Source organism: Stenella coeruleoalba (assembly GCF_951394435.1).
Source record: "Stenella coeruleoalba genome assembly, chromosome: 7".
Lineage (NCBI taxonomy): Eukaryota > Metazoa > Chordata > Mammalia > Artiodactyla > Delphinidae > Stenella > Stenella coeruleoalba.
The window spans coordinates 49,107,833-49,129,827 of record NC_137153.1 but is presented as its reverse complement, the minus strand read 5'-3'; the positions used below and the strand labels follow the sequence as shown (position 1 = coordinate 49,129,827).

General features: G+C 38.2%; 1 protein-coding gene across 7 annotated transcripts in view; it reads right to left on the bottom strand.

The window, feature by feature from the left end:
* CAAP1 (caspase activity and apoptosis inhibitor 1) overlaps positions 1-21,995 on the bottom strand; it is a 1,159,962-nt gene that overhangs the window by 483,365 nt on the left and 654,602 nt on the right. The gene's annotated exons all lie outside the window — the stretch shown is intronic.

Here is a 21,995-nt window from a genome sequence, read left to right as displayed (position 1 = left end):
AATGTGTTTCCTTTAAGTTCAGAGCACTCTGGATTAACATTAATAAGCTTGTTTACTGCAGGACCTTTCTATGACTTTTAACAGGCTGACGTGCATCATGAATCTGCATCCACCAGCACTGCATAAGGCAGGGGTCCCCAACCCCTGGGCTGTGGACCAGTAGTGGTCTGCGGCCTGTTAGGAACCCGGCTAACAGCAGGCGGGTGAGCAAGCGAAGCTTCATCTGCCGCTCCCCATCGCTCACATCATCGCCCGAAACATCCCCAAAACTCCACCCCCCGTGGAAAAACTGTCTCCCATGAAAACAGGTCCCTGGTGCCGAAAAGGTTGGGGACCGCTGGCGTAAAGCATTTCCTAAGAATAGTTAATCATAAGTCACCTGTTTTTATGAAGCATCATTCCAGACTACAATTTACAGGAACATGGGTAAATACTGACTTAATTACAAATCACGAAGTAACTTTTTTCAGTGTTTATGTTTCCTGGAAACACCAGGTAAAATGTTAAAGATTACATATATGTGTGTGTGTGTGTGTGTGTGTGTGTGTGTGTGTATATATATATATATATATGTACATACATATATACACACCTAAATACATATGCATACCCACATGAGCATTTATGTATCTATGCATGTACGTGTAAAATACACTTCTCCAAGTGTGGCAAAAAGCCATTAGCTGTTTATCTCGATATCCATTCTACACTTCTTCCTTGGTAACGAATTCTAGTTTTTAGCTGGGCAGACTGCAGCCTGGAATAAAGCCTTCATTTACCAGCCCCCCTTGTAGATATCACAGTGTGATATGTAAGCAGAAATATATGATAGCTTTTGGGAAATCTTTAAATGTAGCTGGTATGTGCTCTTTGGCACTTCTGTATTCTTTCTTCCATGCTGCTATCTTAAGCCCAGATGGAATATATATCTGGAGCAGGCTGCTGTGGTGTTTTTTCTCCCCGCTTACCACCCCATCATCTCTAGGATGTGACCCTCATCTTCACAGCTAAAAATCATTCCTTCTCTGAGAATTTCTTTCCCTTCCCAACAGGGTACAGACATTCAGCAGTCACATGTCAATACTGTAATGTACTTGTATGAACTGCACTGGGTTGGTAAGATTCTCTCTCCCTGAATTTGGGGATCTGTTATACAGAAAAAGGAGATTCTTGACAGCTAAGTGTTTGGAATAGAAGTATGCTAGAAAATTGACTAGCATCCCAGAGCTGCCCTGGTTTCCTACTTCTTGAGGCTTGATTATTCAATAAAGTCTTTGGATATCCTTTTCCTGAGCAAGCCAGCCAGAACTGGTTTCTATCACTTACAAACCAAAAGAATCTGATTAGCTTTGATTAAGATACAGTGAGTTGGAAGAAAAGGTACAACATAAAGAAACTGTATCTAGCAAACCACTGATTAAACAAAAATGGAATTCAAGAAATCAGACCAGGAAATGTAGAGTAGGAAGGTATTTGTATTGATGCAGCAATTCAAACTGTTGCAACTCATTCCCAGCTCTTCCAGTGATCCTGACATCCACAAATCCACAACTTACTATTTCAAGCACCTACTTGCAGGTTGTCCTGTCCCCATTCCTCCTCTCTTCCTGAGCATCACTGCAAAGCTTACCTCATCCTAACATTATATTCATCAGTTCAGCTAGAAAACATAAATTTCTTCTTCTTGCCCATCAAATCACTTCCAAAACTCACCTCCCCGCTGGTACTTCCATCACCTATTTCTTTGTAGGGGAGGAATAATAACTTTTCTACCCTTTTGAGTTCATAGCTGAGATCCCTGTAATAAAAGGCAGATTTGCAAGAGAAAAACAAAAGTTTATTAGCATGTATACCTCATGTATACATGAGAGATACCCAGGAAAAATAAGTAACTCCTCAAGGTAGCTTAGAATTCAGGAATAAAAACCATCTCAATAGGAAAAGGGGAGTGGGAAGTAGGCCTCCTAGGAGAGAGTAAATGGTTTTGGGGAAAGATGAATGGGCACTTAGAATAGATGGGAGGTTTGACGGCTTGTGAAAGTTTACCTGTGTGATGTCAACTTCTAATCTCTTCTCCGATAAGGGTCAATCCTCTTTAGTTTAATCTCAAGGAGAGAAGAAAAATAACTGTGGCAATTGCTCTGGACCCCAAACTTCTGAGGCTATTTCAGTGTTAGGATCATGGCCCCCAAAAGTAAAAATCTTTTATACGTTAATTCAGCACAGTAACCTATCAAAATCACCAAGACAGTTTTGCAGGGATTCTACCTCTATCTTAGCAGCTATTTTCAGGTTCCTTTTTCCCATTCACTGTTAACCTTCATGTCAGTTTTAACTTGCTCCTAAAATAATGAAGCAAACCAGGCCTGATTCTCCTAGCCCTGGAAAACGTAGGGCTGGCTTCGGGAGTCCAAAATTTCCTGAATCCCTGACCAAGGACCGTGAAACTCATTATGCCCTTGACTAGTATGCAAATTCATTTCCATCTCCAGCCATTTTTATGCTATTCCCTTCCTAACAAGTGCCTTATTCCACTATCTAGTTCTCACAATCAGACCCCACCTTCAAGTGGCAATTCCCATCACAGCTCTTTGGAATTTCTCCAGCTCATACTAGCTTCTTTCTTTTCTGTTATCCTGTTTCACTTAGAGTAAGAACTTCCCAAAGCAGCTTTAATTATTACCCAGTTTTGTTTTGTCTGTTATTTCAGCTTTCTTTACCAGATTGCAAGCTACGAGTTGAAAAATCTAGAGCTCACTTTCCCAGAGTGCCAGAAGAGCACTACTCAGTCAACATTTCTTGGTTGGACGATGACAAGAAGTTGATTTTGTCATCTTGGCCACTGGTATGGATTCAATGACATGTTATGTCCGCCTTACCACTTCATGGCCAGCACACACACTATCCCGCTATTTGAAATACTCCTCACCCCACATTGTGTGTTTCAAATAGGTTAAGGCTAAACATGCCTTAACCTTTAGGTTTCCTATTAGGTCTTACTTCCTCCAGAAAGTATTCCTTAAGCCCCAAACTTGTCTATTACAGCACTTTCCACCACTGTAGCTGAATAACTGGTAATTAGTTACTGCTGCTCAGTGGTTCTCAGCTGTGGGTGATTTTGCTCCCCCAGGGGGCATTTGGTGGTCACAACTAGAGTAGAGGGAGGGTTGCTATTGGCATTTAGTGGAGAGGGGTCAGGGGTGCTGCCAAACATCCTACAATGCATAGGAAAACCCCTCAGAACAAAAAAATCATCCAGCCCAAAATGTCATCACAGCCAATGTTTAGAAACACTGCCTAGCTCGGTGGCATTAAAGTTACTCTGAATGTGTGCTTTGACGTTCACTCTCAAGCTATTGAAAATATTATAAGACTCAGCTGTTATAGAATTTTGAGATATTGAAGATGTTATCTACCACACTAAGCACTGTTCCCTTTGAGAAAAGGAAAAAAAAATTTTCTCAGGAAAAGTCATACTTTTTTTATTCAATAAATCTTTTAAATTATTGTTTTTCTCTATCTTCTCTGGCTGCTAGAAAGATTAGAGCCAAATTTGCTCCCACCTGTGACAATATATGACTGTATGACATTAATTTCTACTAACTTTACTGCTGGCTTTGTTATTTTCCTATTTTTATTTCCTTTTATCCAAATTTCTTCAATTGTTTCTTTCTTTCCTGCTGTCAGGCATACACAAACCCATTTTTTTAATCGAGAAACATTCTTACATTTAACTCCCTGTCAAGCTCAAAGGAGGATAGTGTATCACTAAACAATATGCTTTGGATCAATATAGCTTTGAGAGGAAGAAGTAAGAATAATTTTATTACTATTTGCAGAGTCACAGAACAATAACAATAGTCTAAATATAAAGTGACCTAGGAAGTGATATAGTCAAGTTTCTCAATGTAGTCTGAAGGGAAAATTGATTCAAAGAGATAAAACCCATTGCTTAAGTTTACGCAGTAGCACCAAAATTGTACTGGAATACCTAGACTTCATTTTTCTGAAAGCTATTTGCATAACTAGACAATAATATAAATTTATGCTCCCATGTTTTTCTGGTACCATAGACTTGTGGGCAGTACAAGAGACTACCATTTAGGAAGTGAACGTTTTAAACTTTCAGGTGCCTGTGATTTCTGTAGGAAGAACATCATAGAACATGACACCTACCACTTCAGAGTTCTGTTGTCTTTAACCACCTACTTCCCCAGCAGAAAATGACAAGTTAGAATGCTGCTGATTTTGACAACATTCTTGGAGAAATAATTGCTTTAAATTCATAGATTAGTGTCTGTTTCCAAGAGATAAGCAAATGCAAGTACCTCTTAGGGATCCTGTTTAAGAAATCACTCTTCTTAAAGAAGCTCACATGTTTAAAATGTACCTCTCTTTAAATCTCACAGGGCATGACTTACAATTTTAAGTAAAATGGGATTAACTATTTCACTTTTACAAAGTATCTCAAACAACTCCCTGCTTAGTTCTTTTCGCTAACTTGTAGGACTTCATTTTTTTGCAGTAAAACACAAGCTTCATTTTCTCCAGTTTTATTCAGCTATAATTGGCATATAACATTGTGTAAGTTTAAGGTGTATAATGTAATGATTTAATATATTGCAAATTGATTACACAGTAAGGTTAACACATCCATCACCTCACATAGTTACAATTTTGTGTGTGTGTGGTGAGAACTTTTAAGCTCTACTCTCTCAGCAACTTTCAAATATACAATACAGTATTGTTAACTATAGTCACCATGTTATAAATTACACCTCTAGAATTTACCTATTTAATAAACGGGAGTTTGTATCCTATGACCACGTTCACCCATTTTCCCCATACCACCTTGCCTACCCCCTGCCCATGACCACCACCAATCTCTTTCATTTCTATGAGTTTGTTTTTAGGTTCCACACATAAACAAGTCACAATATTTGTCTTTCTCTGACTTATTTCACTTAACAAAATACTCTCAAGATTCATCCATGTTGTTGCAAATGGCAGGATTTCCTTCTTTATTATGACAATAACGTTCCTGTTATTACTATAGGGACGTTATTGCTACACACACACACACACACACACACACACACACACTCACATATATATATATGAGATACATATATATGAGGCTGCAGGCTGTGTTTAGTAATTGGGCAGGGCCATAGATAGTTTGGGCTCTGCTGCAGGTTGGGGCTGAAGGCTGGACGCAGCAGCTGGGTGGTATCATAGGCTAGGCTCCCAGGCTGCCCAATGTCACCGTTCAGCCTCCCTGGTTTTGCAGAGTCAGAGGTTATACTTAACAGTTGGCCTAGGCTGCTGGCTTTGCTCGCTTGCCAAGGAAGGCTATAGGATGGGCTGCACAGCTACCCAGGTTTTCTGGCCAGGCTTCCTGGTCAAGCTGGACTGGAGGCCACACTCAATAGCTGGGCAGGGCTGCAAATTTGCTTCCCTGCCCAGGCAGGGGTATAGAATGGGCTCCATGGCCAGCACAGTGCTGTGACCCAAATCAGACAGAACTGCCAACTGAGTTCCCTGGCCAGATGGGGCCACTAGCCTGGCTTTGAAGATGGGCAGAGCTACGGGTTAGGATCTGTGCTCAGTGCCACTACGAGCAGATATTCGGTCTGCTGACATCTGAGTGCTGCTTTCTGTAAGCCCGGCCCCCTTCTCTGTCTCTACGTGATTCCCACTGTTCGAGCCCCACACATTCCCCCAGTGGTCCCTGTTGGGGAAGAACCTAGTGTGCCTCCTGGAAAGTGGCCTACAACACTGATGGAGTTGGAGGTCCACCTTGGGCTCTCTCTTTCCCACTGGAGAAAGTGTAGGTCCAGAAAGGTCCTCTTGGAGAGGACTGTGCCAGCCTGGGGAAGGGGCAATGAGTCAGAGTGTAGCTACTCCTCCTACCCTTCTATGTGGTCCTTCTCAGTCTCTGTGATACAGGGGGTGCTTCGGCCTCACCCCTGGGTTCTGGGATTTTCACCACGGTATCTTGTCTACAGTTGCTAGCTGGTTTTCTTGTGAGGGAGGCTGAAGTTAGGAATGACCTATATCACCATCTTGATACCATCACCCCACTCGAATTTTTTTCAATCTCGGATTTCATCACTGAATTATTCCCCTCATTAATTCCTGCTGTAATTTTACATTAGGAAAAAAATGACTTTAATGCTTGTCCTGTGGCACTTTTCTAGGCTTCGTTTTCATTCACTAACATATCATGAAGACACAAACTGAATCAATTTTCTTCTCTATTCTATTGCCAGCACAAGGTCTCTTACTCAGTGAAGAGTTATTGAGTGAAATACTTAAACTATAGACAGAAGTCCCAATATCCTTCATTCAATTATAAATAAACAAGCTTGAATTAGGCTTCTTCTAAACGTTTGTGCAAAGTTGGAAAAACCACTTATCATATTAATTTTTGCACACAAGCTATGAATTAATTTCTCCCAGAATACAGTGTCAAGAAAAAATTATTTTTTATTAATATGTGTCTTTATAAACCAACAAGATTTCATGTATATGCATACATATCTATATATAGTGGTAATAACTATATATTATTATGTATTATTATGTAATATATTACATGGTAATAGCTCATAATAACTTAATTTCACAGTATTATTTCCATTCAAATAATTTCAGTTTACCTTTTAAGTCTTAATGGAATACAATAATCTTTGAATGTGCTGACCTTATTTCTAGCTGTGCCTTGCTAATTTTCTCAAATGTTTGCCCAGCTATTTTTTGATATTAAAGATGTTTTAAATGGCTATATATTGTTAGCAGTATTAGTCTTATTAAAAAAAAGGGGGGCTCACTCTTCTTAATTTGTATGTCTAATGTCATCTATAATGTATTTGAAGGATAGAGAATACAAAGGGTTCTCTCTCCATTTCTGACACTGTACATGACACCCCTCAAAAATGCGCCTTAACTCTAAGAGCTTGGGGAACAGGTGCACTTACATTTGTGAGTCATTTAAAATGTTTCTGGTGGGCTTTTGGTGCCTGAATCTCGTCATTCACCATCTCACTGAAAACGTGAGAAGAAAGTGCCTACTCGGAAGTAGCTCATCGATAATATATGTTAAGACATCCCTAACACCAAGCCCCCCACCTTAGCGGACAATACAAATGGCTTAAATAAAAGCTGTACTGGAGAATATGGATTAGGCGCAAGGATCCCTGTGTACTCACCCCAAAAAGAAAAGAAACATTCCCTTATGGATTTGAACTTGGGTCTGTCATTTAAGACACAGTAATCTCACCCAACATTAAATGGGGCCAATTAATGCCTATCTTCTTACTAATCAGACGGGTCATTTTCCCTCCAGAGCAGAGTCGGAAGGAAGGAGGCCAAGAAGAGGGATAAGCAAACCAGCAATGAAGATCTCATGCCTAAAATAAAACTAAGTAGCTAAAAATAAATGGCACTGTTCTGAAGAAAGTCTATTTTTTATATGAGCAACTCATTACAAATATCTGGCACTCTAGAAAATATACCAACAACAAAAAGAAGCCCTCTATCCCTACTTCAGCTATGTTTCCATGTAAGCTTTTATTGCATAGTTTAAGAGTAGGTTAGCACTTTTGTTATTAACCACACTTTTCAGACCTTAAAACAGTGTTGAAATTTCCTGCCTATCTTTCTTAGGTGATATTACAAGAAAATTCAACTATATGCTTGAACACTTAAGAAGACTACTCACTTTAAGTGTTTTTCTATTTCTCTTTTACCATTTTATATTGAAATCAAGATAAACTTTTCTTCTAACAATACAGGGACTGAAATTTCAAGACTAAACAGAAATAATCAAACTTATTTTATTCTCATTAAGTCATCCAACTTTTCTCTATTTCAAGGAAATAATTTAAGCATAAGAAGAGTGAAGAGTAAGCTCAATAATTTCTTTTTAACTTTTACTAAATAAATCATCCTCTCTTTTGTCCTTCTGGTGGAATGACAGGACTGTTGAACCAACTTATTAGTACAAAAGAGAATAACTGTATAATATAAAATAAAAATGATGTAAATAGTTTTTGCAAGATCCCCAAAAGATTCAGAAATATTTACTAATAGCATTTTTGACACTCTGGAGATATGAAATATAATTTATATTGATATATAATGTTACATTTCAGTTTTTATATCTAGAAGAGTTTGTGCCCCAAATATATAAATATCATTTTCTTACAAGTATATTTGATTCCTTTGACTAGGGAATCCTTTATCTCTTCAAAGTGTTATGGTATTATAATTGGCTATTACCAATATGTATACAGAGAATAGAAAATGTCCATGTATCCATTCAGACTGTAATAATAAATTAAAAACAGAAATATATCCTTTTCACATTTGTTTGTGCAATGCCTTTTGCCCCATGCAGTTATCATGGGCAGTGTCAAACATTCATATGGAATGGGAAATGAAGAATAAGGGTTATGATGCTTAAAGATATGCTGGTCTTAGTAATTCTAAACCATGAATAATTTCTGGATCAGTGGTGCAGTGAACAACGTGAATCTTACTAACTACATTAAGTTAAATTTTTGATTAGCAAATGTTTCTTCATTTTTGAGTTATTTTTGAGATTACATACTGGGACTCTGGCTTAAATAAGTATGCTATTATTGTAGTTGGTTTAGTAGTAGTAATTATTATCTTTATTCTTATTATTTGAAGTTTAGATATTAAAACTACAAGTGTTGGGGCTTCCCTGGTGGCGCAGTGGTTGAGAGTCCGCCTGCCGATGCAGGGGACGCGGGTTCGTGCCCCGGTCGGGGAAGATCCCACATGCCGTGGAGTGGCTGGGCCCATGAGCCATGGCTGCTGAGCCTGCGCGTCCGCAGCCTGTGCTCTGCAACGGGAGAGGCCACAGCGGTGAGAGGCCCGCCTACCACAAAAAAAAAAAACGACAAGTGTTTTGCTATGGACATTAATTATTTCCATATCAAGAGCAGCACTTTGAGTAGACTTCTACCAGCTGCACCTTAATTTATTTTTTTTAATAAGCTTTTTAATTTTTTAAATTTATTTTTGGCTGTGTTGGGTCTTCATTGCTGTGCGTGGGCTTTCTCTAGTAGCGGCAAGCAGGGGCTACTCTTCCTTGCAGTGTGCAGGCTTCTCACTGCAGTGGCTTCTCTTGTTGCAGAGCACAGGCTCTAGGCGCACGGGCTTCAGTAGTTGTGGCATACGGGCTCAGTAGTTGTGGCTTGCGGGCTCTAGAGCGTAGGCTCAGTAGTTGTGGCACACAGACTTAGTTGCTCCGCAGCCTATGGGATCTTCCCAGACCAGGGCTCAAACCCGTGCCCCCTGCGTTGGCAGGCAGATTCTTAACCACTGCGCCACCAGGGAAGTCCTGCACCTTAATTTCAATAAATTTCTGCTTTCTTCATTCATAATTAGCAAATATCTAAATGAAAGCTTAGGTCAAGCCTAGGTCATTATTATTTTTAGTGCATATTTTTTTTTACTTTTTTGTGGTTGAAAGAAAAGTTTTAAGGTAAAATATGAGTTTTCAAAGCATATTCCACTGAATGTTTTCATTTTTCTACACTGGCTTCAGTTCAGTAGAAAAGATGATATTATCACTTCCCTCTGTGTTACAGGAGTTCCTAGTTGAGCTGAGTGTGCCTGAGAAAACTAAACTTTAGTTTAAAAAAAATTCAACTAAACTCACAGAGCAAAATAGTTTGTTTCCAATAGTGAGTAAAAGATATTTCATCTAGGGCAGTGCCACATCAGACTAGAGGAATCAAACTCACCATGATATTAAAAGATCAATTTAAATTATGTTATGAAACAGCAGAATCTCTTTCTGTCTGTCATTTAAAACCTAAAAGTGGTAACATATTTTGTTTCAATTATATGTCTGAGTTGAATTTATACAGTACCAACACACAGCAAGTAATCTCTCCTGAGTGCTTCCTGAAAGCGGACAGAATTATTTCTGGGGTAAACACTATTTTTTTAGAGAAGCCTCATTTAGTAAGTTATATATGCTTGGTAAAGCTGTCCACAGATATTTTAAAATTTGATAAAAATTGGGAAAGTGCAAAGAGCAGCATCATACTCAAGTCAAAATTTATCAGAAGTATTGACTACACTGAAATATTTTATTGAGTCACTTTCAAAGATGAGTTTTCAGTAAAAATCATTAGCTTAATCTTTAATCAATAATAGGATAAAATGGTATAGAGTCTGGAAGGAAAATCTAAGAGTGGTTAGCCATTTCACACATGTATTTTAGATATGGTTAATATATCCAACTCAAGTTTTTGATATCATTATCATATTTAACAACAAAAACCATTTTGGGATAAATATTATAGCAAAACCTAAATTATAGTTATTTCAATATCTTTACCTCAATTTGCTTGACCTCTGTTAATAATTTATATGAAGCTATAAAATCCCATGAGTCTTAACAATAGTCAACTCCCTCCTATAGTCTCTAAAGACTTTCAATTATAGCTCTGTTGATAAATTTAAATTTTGAAGTCTAAATTATATTCAATTCAAACAAGTACAACTGAATTGACCTAAGATGTTTTACCAGTCAGGGGTACAGTTCAGAGAAGACCTGGTTCCTAAAAATGCCTCATTTACGAATCAAGCATTTGCTATGTACTGCATAAAACAAGAGTTATGGAGCTGTAAGTACCCTATGGCTTGTGGCCAATATATAAGCTATACCACATAAAAGATGGCTCTTCAGTCTATTCTTTACTATCCCCTGGAACATAAAATCTGCACCATAATCTTTTCCAGAGTTTGTCAAATATTATTAATACCTTTTTCTTACTCCTCAACTACAGTTCTCATATGGTTTTATTAACTAGAGAACTACATACTCCTGCAAAAACTCAAACAACATAGAAATGAATATGAAAACCTCATACAGTTCCCTTAGTTCTTTACATTTCTTAATACACTTTCAGACCTTTTTTCTTCTTTTTTTTCCCCACACTTGGACAGACTTTATTCAAATAATCTCAAACAGATTAAAATTAAAGGCCTCCTCAAGAAGAAGCTTCTATGATTTCACTTAAAGATTCCTGTCTATCTAGGAATATTTCCTTTATTACTGACCTAATTTTGCCAAGAAAATTTAAGGAGAGTTGCTCTTTCTCAGTGTTCATTCTTTTTTATTTAATTTTTATTGGCATATAGTTGATTTACAATGTTGTCTTAGTTTCAGGTGTATAGCAAAGCAAATCAGTTATACATATACATATATTCACTCTTTTTTAGATTTTTTTCCCATATAGGTTATAACAGTGTTGAGTAGAGCTCCCTGTGCTATACAGTAGGTCCTTATTAATTACCTATGTGATACAAGGTAGCGTGTATATGTCAATCCCAGTCTCCCAATTTATCCCTACTTCTGCCGTTCCCCCCAGTAACCATAAGTTTGTTTTCTACATCTGTGACTCTACTTCTGTTTTGTAAGTAAATTCATCTGTACCATTTTTTTTTAGATTCCACAGGCAAGCGGTATCATGATATTTGTTTTTCTCTTTCTGTCTTAACTTCACTTTGTATGAAAGACTCTAGGTTCATCCACATCACTAAATATGACCCAATTTTGTTCCTTTCTATGGCTGAGTAATATTCCATTGTATATATGTACCACATCTTCTTCATCCATTCATCTGTCGATGGACATTTAGGTTGCTTCCAAGTCCTGGCTATTGTAAACAGTGATGCAATGAACATTGGGGTACATGTATCTTTTAGAATTATGGGTTTCTCAGGGTATATGCCCAGTAGTGGGATTGCTGGTTCATGTGGTAGTTCTATGTTTAGCTTTTTCAGGAACCTCCATACTGTTCTCCACAGTGGCTTTATCAACTTACATTCCCACCAACAGTGCAAGAGGGTTCCATTTTCTCCACACCCTATCCAGCATTTATTGTTTGTAGATGTTTTGATGATGGCCATTCTGACTGGTGTGAGAAGATACCTCACTGTAGTTTTCACTTGCATTTTTCTAATAATTAGTGATGCTGAGCATCCTTTCATGTGCTTTTTGTCCATCAGTATGTCTTCTTTGGAAAAATGTCTATTTAGATCTTCTACCCATTTTTGATTTGGTTGTTCTTTTGATACTGAGCTGCATGAGCTGTTTGTATATTTTGGAGATTAATCCCTTGTTAGTCACTTCATTTGCAAATATATTCTCCCATTGTGTGGGTTGTCTTTTTGTTTTGTTTATGGTTTCCTTTGCTGTGCTAAAGCTTTTAAGTTAGGTCCCACCTGTTTATTTTTGTTTTTGTTTTCATTACTCTAGGAGATGGATCAAAAAGTCTTGCTGCGGGCTTCCCTGGTGGCGCAGTGGTTGAGAGTCCGCCTGCCGATGCAGGGGATGCAGGTTCGTGCCCCGGTCCGGGAGGATCCCACATGCCGCAGAGCGGCTGGGCTCATGAGCCACGGCCGCTAAGCCTGCGTGTCCAGAGCCTGTGCTCCGCAACGGGAGAGGCCACAACAGTGAGAGGCCCACGTACTGCAAAAAAAAAAAAAAAAAAAAAAAAAAAAAAAAAAGTCTTGCTGCAATATATGTCAGAGAGTGTTCTGTCTGTGTTTTCCTCTAAGAGTTTTATAGTATCTGGTCTTACATTTAGGTTTTTAATCCATTTTGAGTTTTTTTTTGTGTATGTTGTTAGAGAGTGTTCTAATTTCATTCTTTTACATGTAGCTGTCCAGTTTTCCCAGCACCCCTTATTGAAGAGACTGTCTTTCCTCCATTGTATATTCTTGCCTCCTTTATCATAGATTAGGTGACCATAGGTGTGTAGGTTTATCTCTGGACTTTCTATCCTGTTCCATTGATCTATATTTCTGTTTTTGTTCCAGTACCATACTGTCTTGATGACTGTAGCTTTGTAATATAGTTTGAATTCAGGGAGTCTGATTCTTCCAGCTCTATTTTTCTTTCTCAAGATTTCTTTGGCTATTTGGGGTCTTTTATGTTTCCATACAGATTCCATACAGAAACTTTTTTCTTCTAATTCTGTGCAGAATGCCATTAGTAATTTAATAGGGATTGCACTGAATCTGTAGATTGCTTTGGGTAGTAGAGTCATTTTCACAATATTGATTTTTCCAATCCAAGAACATGGTATATCTCTCCATCTGTTTGTGTCATCTTTGATTTCTATCATCAGCACCTTATAGTTTTCTGAGTACAGGTCTTCTGTCTCTTTAGGGAGGTTTATTCCTAGGTATTTTATTCTTTTTGATGCAGTGGTAAATGGGATTGTTTCCTTAATTTCTCTTTCTGATCTTTCATTCTTAGTGTATAGGAATGCAAGAGATTTCTGTGTATTAATTTTGTATCCTGCAACTTTACTAAATTCATTGGTGAGCTCTAGTAGTTTTCTGATAATGTCTTTAGGATTTTCTATGTATAGTATCATGTCATCTGCAAACAGTGACAGTTTTACTTCTTCTTTTCCAATCTGGATTCCTTTTATTTCTTTTTCTTCTCTGATTATCATGGCTAGAACTTCCAAAACTATGTTGAATAAAATTGGCGAGAGTGGACATCCTTGTCTTTTTCCTGATATAAGAGAAAACGCTTTCAGTTTTTCACCATTGAGAATGATGTTAGCCGTAGGTTTGTCATATATGGCCTTTATTGTGTTGAGGTAGGTTCCCTCTATGCCCACTTTCTGGAGAGTTCTTAATCATAAATGGGTGTTGAATTTTGACAAAAGCTTTCTCTGCATCTATTGGGATGATTATATGGCTTTTATTCTTCAGTTTGTCAATGTGGTATATCACACTGATTGATTTGCATATATTGAAGAATCCTTGCATCCCTGGGATAAATCCCACTTAATCATGGTGTGTGATCCTTTTAATGCGAGGTTGGATTTGGTTTGCAAGTTTTTGTTGAGGACTTTTCGCCTACATTCATCAGTGATATTGGCCTGTACATTTCTTTTTTTGTGGTATCCTTGTCTGGTTTTGGTATCAGGGTGACAGTGGCTTCATAGAATGAGCTTGGGAGTGTTCCCCCCTCTGCAATTTTTTGGAAGAGTTTGAGAAGGATAGCTGTTGGCTCTTCTCTAAATGTTTGATAGAATTCGCCTGTGAAGCCATCTGGTCCTGGACTTTTGTTTGTTGGAAGTTTTTAAATCACTTTTTCAATTTCAGTACTTGTGATTGGTCAGACTATTTCTTTGATCATTGTTTTTAGTTTAGTTCAAATAGCAAACACAACAGAATCCTGATTTAAAAAATCTTTCATCAAGGCAGTATTGTTCAAATTATAGGTCTTAATGTCTAAGAACATTCTTATAAAGCCACTCTTGTTTTTGATTTTGGTACTATAGTTGTCTTTTACTTTTATCAATGGTATTTATTCAGCCAGCATCCTCCTCAGCCATCTGGCCATTTGATAGTGTGTGATCATTTATTCATTCTCAAACTGTCTTCTCAGTGCGTATCTATCACATACTAGTTCACTTACTAATTCTCTGTATCTCTGTTACTTTAATTTCTATATTTGCTTCTACCTCCGTAGTCTAGATTTCTCCAGGGATTCTGTCTCTACTGTTCTCTTTTCTCTCTGTACCTAACATTGTAAGCTTGTCTTGTTTCTTCAAATATCATCTCTATTTACTGGCAACCAATAATGTAACTGTAGTTTTACTCTCCCCTGAAAGAAACAGTCCAGACTTCTTCTCCCACAGCACCACTTAAAAGTAGTCACCAAGTCCTGCCAAACCTATTACATAAAGGCCCCTAGAATCCGTTTCTCTTATATAATATCCTCTCACTATTAATAGCTATTTCGTGCCCTACTCACATCCTTCCTCTCATCATAATCTCCCAATGTGTCTTGCCTGTCTCCTACCCCAGAATGGCAAATTGTTTTTGTCCCCTGTGCCAATTTCAGTCAGTTGGCAATGGAAGCCCAGAGTGCCGCCTTGAGAAAGATTCAAAGAACACATCTGGGCCCAGTAGGAAGTGGTTCTATGTCAAATTCAGGAAGTCGGCCCTATGGCACTGCTCTGATCTATCTTCTCCATCACTGTCACAGTGATTTTTTTTTAAATCAAGGTGCAATGTGAGAGTGATTTTTTTTAAAGTACAACTCAGATCATATCACCTCTCTGCTCTAACGTTTCTGTTCTCAACTGCCTGGCAAATAAAGTCCAAGCTCTTTGAATGTTGCCATTTGAAGCTTCCCAATGACCTGGGGAAGCTCCAAACATTCCTTCCTGCTTCTATTCCACTCCACCCTCTTATGTTTAATTGCACTACTCTTTCTTATACATTGTTGCATTTCCTTTGTTCATACATAGTCATTGGTCTAAATCATACACCTGTATCAAAGTCTAGCTCAAATGCTATTTCCTCTATTTGCCTTTCCTGGTATTTTCAGGCACTACTGACAAGTCTCTCTTCAGCCTTCCCGTGGCCTTTTAAAAATTCTTTCCCCGCACGCAATTCATTCTGCAACGATTATTCAGCACTCTGTGGGACATGTCTTTCTCATCTTCATATCCCCTCAGACTTAGGGTCCCGCAACGTAGTAGGGATTCAGTAAGTCTTTGTTTAATAATGGATTCTAATGAAGAATTTATAAAATCATTTTAATCCACATGTATTTATAACTTTAGCAGCATAGAACAATTTCTTTATATTGTCCTTTCTGCCTTTGTATAAATGGCATATTTTGTAACAGCTGAAACAGTTAAGCTTGAGGTATTACACTGAGTAATGCTATGGTCAAAGGAGTACAGAGCAATAGATCAATCTCTGTGTTTTTACTTAGAGTAGGTGTTAGGGTATATGGTTGTTTTGACGCCAAATACCATACTGTGCTGTCCAGATGTTAGAAAGCATTTGAACGGAAAAAAACAAAAGCAAAACAAAATAAAAAATGTGCACATGCACACACACGCATGCATGCACACACACACACACACACACACACACACTCACACACTCTTAAATTTACTGCCACCACTAAGTCTTACCTGAATTTTAAACCAATTCTTCTTAGCTATCTTAATGCTTGGGCTATAATTTGGCACATGAAAATTCCAATCTAGCTAAAAGGGAAGTATATGTGGAAACCTTGGCACTGTTTCTGATATACTTCCTGGATGAGATGACTGAAAATGTTCTAGGGTCTTGCTAATCAATGTGTGGTTCATGGACCAGCAGCATGCCACAGCCAATGAACTTGTTAGAAATGTAGTATCTCAGTCCCCACCGCAGTCCTACCGAATCAGAATCTGTACTTTAACAAGATCCCCATGTCATTCATATATGGATTAACATTTGAGAAGCACTGCTCTAGAAAACCTTAGGGCAAATAAATAAATAAACAATCTAATTAAAAATGGGCAGAGAACCTGAATAGATATTTTCCCAAAGAAGACATACAGATGGGCAACAGATACATGAAAGATACTGAACACCACTAATCATTTGGGAAATGCAAATCAAAACCACAATGAGATATCGCCTTACATCTGCTGGTATGGTTATTATCAAAAAGAGAAGAAATAACAAGTGTCGGCAAGGATGTGGAGAAGAGGGGACCCTTGTGCACTGTTAGTGGCAATGTAAATTGGTATAGTCACTATGAAAAAGTATGGGGTTCCTTAAAAATTTTTAAATAGAATTACCATATGATCTAGCAATTCCAATTCTGGGTTTTTATTCAAAGAACTAGCTCAAAAAGGTACATGCATCCTCTTGCTCACTGCAGCATTATTTACAGTAGCCAAGATAGGGAAACAACCTAAATGTCCACTGATAGATGAAATGATAAAGAAGATATGGTTTATATATATGCAATGGATTATTTAGCCTTACAAAGAGTGAAATCTTGCCACGTGCAACAACATGGATGGACTTTTAGGGCATTATGCTAAGTGAAATAAGTCAGACAGAGTAAAACAGATACTATATGAACTCACTCATATGTGGAATTGTAAAACGAAAAACAGAACACAAAACTAAAGCTCATCGATACAAAGAACAGATGGTGGTTGACAGAGGTGGCAGAGTGGAGGTGGGCAAAATGGATGAAGGGAGTGAAAAGGTACACATTTCCAGTTTTAAAATAAGTCATGAAGATGTAATGTACAGCATGGTGACTACAGTTAAAAATACTTTATTGCATATTTGAAAGTTACTAAAAGAGTGAATCTTAAATGTTCTTACCACAAGAAAAAATTCTGTTACTATGTATGGTGATGAATGTTAACTAGATTTATTGTGATGATAATGTCACAATACTGAAACAGTATTTGCACACCTGAAACCAATAACACTGCATGTCAATTATACTTAAATTTATAAAAATGAGAAGAAAAAAGATACTGATACATGGATCACCACCCTCAGAGATTCTGTCTTAACTGGTCTGGGGTGCAGCCTGTGCTTTTGATTTTAAAAAGCTCCCAAAGTGATTTTATTATGTAACCAAAATTAAGTCAACTTTGGTGGGTACTGGAATCACCAAGGAACTTGGTAAAATGTGAAGGCCAAGGGCCTATGCTACTTTAGGATGCAGGGCTTCTGAGCTCCACAGGTAGTTCTGTGGGTGTTTCCGATAAACACACCAAAACTTGAGAGAAGCTGGTCTAGAGAAATCCTACTTTAGGAGGTCTGGAAGTTTCCATTTTCCAGATAATGAATATAGATGAGATGTGTCTATAGGCCCTGTGGGGAGCAAAATTCCAAAGATACACATCCCTCTCCAAAATTCTCATTGTCTGGTCATTCAATAAAATACGTATCTGGGTACTATTACGAAGGGTACTATTATGAAGACAGAATTAAGATTACTAATCTGCTGACCTAAAAACAAGGAAGTTATCCTGGATTACTTACATAAACCCAGTGTAACTGGGCCTTTAAAAGCATAAGAATCAAACAGAGAGGAGGGAGAAGAGGAAAACAGGAGAGCAGTAGCAGAAAGGTCAATCAGAGAGATTCCAAGTGTGAGGACAGTTCAGTGTACATCGTGGGTTCTGAGATACAGGGACGACAGTCACGCACAAGAGAGTGGCCTTTAGAAGCCAAGATGGCCCTAAGTTGACAAACAGCAATGGAATGGGAACCTCAATCCTACAAATGCATAAACAACACCAAGATAACTAAAAGTTAAAAAAGCAAAGTTAGACGAGAGGAACCAAGACGGTGGAGTAGACGGACGTGCTCTCACTTCCTCTTGCGAGAACACCAGAATCACAACTAGCTGCTGGACAATCATCGACAGGAAGACACTGGAACTCACTAAAAAAGATACCCCACATCCAAAGACAAAGGAGAAGCCACAATGAGATGGCAGGAGGGGTGCAATCACAGTAAAATCAAATCCCATAACTGCTGGTTGGCTGACTCACAGACTGGAGAACACTTACACCACAGAAGTGAGCCCACTGGAGTGAAGGTTCTGAGCCCCATGTCAGGCTTCCCAACCTGGGGGTCTGGCAACGGGAGGAGGAATTCCTAGAGAATCAGACTTTGAAGCTGAGTGGGAACTGATTGCATGACTTCGACAGGACTGGGGGAAACAGAGACTCCACTCTTGGAGGGCACACACAAAGTAGTGTGCGCATCAGGACCCAGGGGAATGATCTGTGACCAAAGGGGAGACTGAAACAGACCTACCTGCTAGTGTCAGAGGGTCTCCTGCAGAGGTGCGGGCGGGGCCTGTGGCTCACCCTGGGGACAAGGACACTGACAGCAGAAGTTCTGAGAAGTACTCCTTGGCGTGAGCCCTCCCAGTCTGTAATTAGCTGCACCAAAGAGCCCAGGTAGGTTCCAGTGTTGGGTCGCCTCAGGCCAAACAATCAACAGGGAGAGAACCCAGCCCCACCCATCAACAGTCAAGTGGATTAAAGTTTTATTGAGCTCTGCCCACCACAGCAACAGTCAGCTCTACCCAGCACCAGTCCTTCCCATCAAGTCTCTTAGATAGCCTCATCCACCAGAGGGCAGACAGCAGAAGCAAAAAGGACTACAATTCTGCAGGCTGTGGAACAAAAACCACATTCAAAGAAAGACAGACAAGATGAAAAGGCAGAGGGCTATGTACCAGATGAAGGAACAAGATAAAACTCCAGAAAAACAACTAAATGAAGTGGAGATAGGCAACCTTCCAGAAAAAGAATTCAGAATAATGAGAGTGAAGATGATCCAGGACCCCAGAAAAACAATGGAGGCAAAGATCGAGAAGATGCAAGAAATGTTTAACAAATACCTAGAAGAATTAAAGAAAAAACAAACAGAGATGAACAATACAATAACTGAAATGAAAACTACACTAGAAGGAATCGACAGCAGAATAATTGAGGTAGAAGAATGGATAAGTGACCTGGAAGAGAGAATGGTGGAATTCACTGCTGTGGAACAGAATAAAGAAAAAAGAATGACAAGAAATGAAGACAGCCTAAGACACCTCTGGTAGAACATTAAAGCAACAACATTCACATTATAGGGGTCCCAGAAGGAGAAGAGAGAAAGAAAGGACCTGAGAAAATATTTGAAGAGATTATTGTCGAAAACTTGCCTAACATGGGAAAGGAAATAGCCACCCAAGTCCAGGAAGAGCAGCGAGTCACATACAGGATAAACCCAAGGAGAAACACGCCAAGAAACATAGTAACCAAATTGGCAAAAATTAAAGACAGAGAAAAATTATTGAAAGCAGCAAGGGAAAAATGAAAAACAACATACAAGTGAACTCCCATAAGGTTAACAGCTGATTTCTCAGCAGGAACTCTGCAAGCCAGAAGGGAGTGGCATAATATACTTAAATGATGAAAGGGAAGAACCTACAACCAAGATTACTCTACCCAGCAGGGATTTCATTCAGATTCCATGGAGAAATCAAAACCTTTACAGACAAGCAAAAGCTAAGAGAATTCAGCACCACCAAACCAGCTCTACAACAAACTAAAGGAACTTCTCTAAGTAGGAAACACAAGAGAAGAAAAGGATCTACAAAAACAAACCCAAAACAATTAAGAAAATACTCATAGGAACATACATATCGATAATTACCTTAAACGTGAATGGATTAAATGCTCCAACCAAAAGACACAGGCTTGCTGAATGGATACAAAAAGAAGACCCATCTATATGCTGTCTACAAGACACCCACTTCAGACCTAGGGACACATACAGACTGAAAGTGAGGGAATGGAAAAAGATATTCCATGCAAATGGAAAGCAAAAGAAAGCTTCAGTAGCTATACTCATATCAGAAAAAATAGACTTTAAATTAAGAATGTTACAAGAGACAAGGAAGGACACTACATAATGATCAAGGGATCAATCCAAGAAGAAGATATAACAATTATAAATATATATGCACCCAACATAGGAGCACCTCAATACATAAGGCAACTGCTAACAGCTATAAAAGAGGAAATCAACAGTAACTCAGTAATAGCGGGGGATTTTAACACCTCACTTACACCAATGGACAGATCATACAAAATGAAAATAAATAAGGAAACAGAAGCTTTAAATGACACAATAGAGCAGATAGATTTAACTGATATTTATAGGACATTCCATCCAAAAACAGCAGATTACACGTCTTCTCAAGTGCGCATGGAACATTCTCCAGGATAGATCACATCTTGGGTCACAAATCAAGCCTCAGTAAATTTAAGAAAATTGAAATCATATCAAGCATATTTTCTGCACACAACGCTATGAGATTAGAAGTGAGTTACAGGGAAAAAAACGTAAAAAACATGAACACATGGAGGCTAAACAATACGTTAATAAATAACCAAGAGATCATTGAAGAACTCAAAGAGGAAATCACAAAATACCTAGAGATAAATGACAACAAAAACATAACGATCCAAAACATATGGGATGCAACCAAAGCAGTTCTAAGAGGGAAGTTTATGGAAATACAATCCTATCTCAAGAAAGCAGAAAAATCTGAAACAAACAATCTAATCTTACACCTAAATGAACTAGAGAAAGAAGAAAAAACAAAACCCAAAGTTAGCAGAAGGAAAGAAATCATAAAGATCAGAGCAGAAATAAATTAAATCGAAACAAAATAATAGCAAAGATCAATAAAAGTAATAGCTGGTTCTTTGAGAAGATAAAATTGATAAACCATTAGCCAGACTCATCAAGAGGGAGAGGAATCAAATCAATAAAATTAGAAATGAAAAAGGAGAAGTTACAACAGACGCCACAGAAATACAAAGCATCCTAAGAGACTACTATAAACAACTGTAGCCAATAAAACGGACAACCTGGAAGAAATGGACAAATTCTTAGAAAGGTATAACCTTCCAAGACTGAACCAGGAAGAAACAGAAAATATGAACAGACCAATCACAAGTAATGAAATTGAAACTGTGATTAAAAATCTTCCAACAAACAAAAGTCCAGGTCCACATGGCTTCACAGGTGAATTCTATCAAACATTTAGAGAAGAGCTAACATCTATCCTTCTCAAACTCTTCCAAAAATTGCAGAGGAAGGAACACTCTCAAACTCATTCTATGAGGCTACCATCAGCCTGATACCAAAACCAGACAAAGATACTACAAAAAAAGAAAATTATAGACCAATATCACTGATGAATATAGATGCAAAAACCCTCAACAAAATACTAGCAAACAGAATCCAACAACATATTAAAAGGATCATACACCATGATCAAGTGGGATTTATCTCAGGGATGCAAGGATTCTTCAATATACGCGAATCAATCAATGTGATGCACCATATTATCAAATTGAAGAATAAAACCTATGTGATCATCTCAATAGGTGCAGAAAAAGCTTCTGACAAATTTCAACACCCATTTATGATAAAAACTCTCCAGAAAGTGGGCATAGAGGGAACCTACTTCAACATAATGAAGGCCATATATGACAAACCCACAGCAAACATCATTCTCAATGGTGAATAACTGAAAGTATTTCCTCTAATATCAGGAACAAGACAAGGATGCCCACTCTTAC